Source organism: Cyprinodon variegatus, unplaced genomic scaffold, assembly GCF_000732505.1.
Source record: "Cyprinodon variegatus isolate N-32 unplaced genomic scaffold, C_variegatus-1.0 Scaffold252, whole genome shotgun sequence".
Taxonomy (NCBI): Eukaryota; Metazoa; Chordata; class Actinopteri; order Cyprinodontiformes; family Cyprinodontidae; genus Cyprinodon; species Cyprinodon variegatus.
The window spans coordinates 825,670-828,919 of record NW_015150705.1 but is presented as its reverse complement, the minus strand read 5'-3'; positions in this window follow the sequence as shown (position 1 = coordinate 828,919).

Genomic DNA, 3,250 nt, shown 5'->3' with positions numbered 1-3,250 from the left:
CAAAGCACCAAATTTTTATTCACAGTTTTGCAATTTACTTTTAAGTAAAGTCAGCAAATACCACAAAATATGATGTATACGTATCTTCAGAAGTTCTTATATCTGAAGTTATCTATTACAAGTAATTGATGCTGAAAACTACAGTCACCATCAGAACACACCGGTTAGAAAAAAAGTCACTGGAATTAGAACTGGTGGGATTTTAAAGAGAAATCAACTTAGAAAGATGAAATAAGAAGCTTGGATTCAGCCTACAGTGGTTGGGAGAAGGTGTTCGTCCTCCAAACGCCATTGAGTTTGTTAATGGTCACATGCCTGGCATGCTGTTCTAATGACTGACAGGCAATGCAGATGGTATCTTTGTTAAGTATAAAGATATAGATTAGGGAGCAGAGACTCTTCCTCACAGAAATTTAAAGCTGTCTTTATTTCTTTATGCAAATGATCTCAATAGTGCACCTTGTTGGTTCCTGCAAATCAATTTGTCCATGAATGAGGCAGGGAAAGCATGAAGGTAATGTAAACATTGCCTTTGCTCTTGGATGAGAAGCCTCTTTAACAAACATCCTGGTGCATTTTAAAGCAGGGAGTCCCATGAGCAGCTGCCAGATTTAGGCACCAAAAGTCAACATTAGCATTTCAGAGGCTTATCTGTTTTCATTAACTCACACTTGGAGAAGATTTCCCAAAGTGTCCTGCAGCCTGAAGCAATATCAGACATTTACTGACTCCCGGGTAGGGTTGCCATATTTGAGGCTTGATGCATTAGAAATTTAAATCCATTATCCTCCTTAATTAAAGCTAGTATTTCAAAGAGTGCTTATGTTGCTACGATACAGTCCATGAAGTCAGGTAGCCCCTAAAACATTCACACATATTGATTTTTACTCACAGAAATCCTTGCATGTGTTGTTGCTACTTTCTTATTAAGCATTATTGACATTATTTGTAATTACTTTTTAATCAAAACATGGGATTCTATAATTTAATGTGATGCTGGTGAAATGGAACAAATCAAAACCTCCTGCAGTAACACTCAGAGGAGCACAACACTGACTTTTATATTTTTTATCCCCTTGGAGGGATTTAACAATTCATAATCTTAACACCAAGACTTATTCACTGTTTATTGGAAATTATTAAACTTGAGAGATTATGCAGCCTTTCATGTAACAGAACCATTTTTTAGAGAAATAGCAAAAAATAAGGATAAGACTTGACGTCTGTTCTGCTTCCTGCTTATTTAAAATCGTATATTCTTTTCTTGCATTAAAAGGGTGCAAATACTGGTAGTAATGTAATTCCTGGTTCGCCTCCTGCTCTGTTGCTGTTATTAGGCTATAGTCACATTGGTCAAACTGGACCACTCCCACCAAGCAAATGTTGGTTGAAAAGACATTGTAAAGACGACATGGGTTACATCCAAGCAACATCTATATTTGGTTGAAAAGTGAAAGGTCTTTGAAATGATGTTGAAAACTGGGATTTCAACACCTTGTTGGACTAAGGTGGGACAAAGTCAGACTGACCAAACACAACCAAATTTTCAACAGCTATTTCTGGACTAAATCAAGACTATGACAGACACTAGCCCCATCTGAATACAACAAATCTGTAAAGACTTTTGAACAAATTTGTGTAAGCTGTTTCCATGACACCTACCATCTGATTTGTGTTGGCAGCAAGAAAGGAGGTAGGAAAAGGAAGCTGGATGCCTCCTATAGTTCATTTAGCATAGGGATCTCCAAATGTTTCTGTCTGGCGTTAGGACCTATATGGATTCCCACAATCCTTTGCATGACAAGATGTAAAAGCACCAGCCCACCCTACAGAGTTTAACAAAATACATTATTTATTTATGCATACTGTGTGTGATATGCTAATGTAGACACCACCATTGTATTTGGGTTTCAGACTGGAAAGCTTCAGCTCTTCTTCACATTTGTCTAACTTTTTTCTAACTCTTCTTTGGAAGGTCATATTTTCAATTTGACAAACATCCTCCATGTGTATTTCTGTCATGCAATGATGTTCAAAAGGCTAAAGGCTGTGTGGATTAAGCCCATCAGTCCAGAATTCCTGTCATGTCCTCGCTGTTTACCCCACAAACAATTAGGGAACAGGGATCAGGAGTAGGAGAAATAGGAGTTCAAAGTAACTACATTCTCATTGAGTGATTTACACTGTACCAACAATATTATCATGTATAATAATAATAAGTTATAATAGAAATAATTAACATGCTAATGCTAAGTAACAGTCATAAGTTTTTGGAACTGGCTTTATGGATGTTGCAACATTTTGAAGACATAAATTGAACACGGTCTTGACAAAAACTAAAACCCAGTGGGATTAAATCATTTTGTTGGTTCTCTCGGTTATCAACCAGCTGTTGAATATCTATAAATTACAACATTTAACACATTTTACTTATGTGAACGCCATATTGGATACTGAAATTTTGACTTTGAAAGTCGAAATTATGACTTTGTATCTCTTAATTATGACTTTGAAAGCAGGGGCGGAGCTAGATGGGGGGCCAGGGGTGGCCATGGCCACCTTTAGCTAATCATCAGCCACCCCTGTGGCCACCCCAACAATTTTTTCCCCTTTAATACAGATGTTGGCAGCAGCAATACACTCAAGTGGAATATTCAAAACATTCATATTTTTTGTGTTTAATTATGCACATCAATATACTAACATCAAAGATGATAAGTGCAGAATTCATGCTCTTTTCAGAACTAGATTTTGTGTTATATGGGGTATAGAGAAAATTATGTATCTCTGCAAGTCATCTAAGAGTCTTCAGTGAAATCATAGATAAATAACAATTTTAATAAAAACTTATCAAATAATCAATTTATGTATATATTAGTGATTGTAAATATACATTTTATACAGAATTTGTATTGTTAAAAGTAGGTAAGTAATGACAATGGAAAAGTTTATGCCCCAGAACTCAAAACTGAAAGTGTTGGGATCTGGAGCTGTACCAGATCCCAAGAGTTTTATCCACTATACCTTTTATTTGTATGGGTGTTTAAAAATATTCCTCTATTAGTTAGCAAAGGCTGTAGGAAATTATAGGTTGTCTTTATTTAGAAAATATGGATGTTTTGCTCGTTCAGATTGAGCCTGAGGTTCTGGCACCTATCCGCTTTCGGCCACCCCTCAATGTACATAGCCTGGATGCCATTCCGAACTTAGTCCCGCCCACAACGTTTGAGGTCGGGAAGTTCGGTCTGGC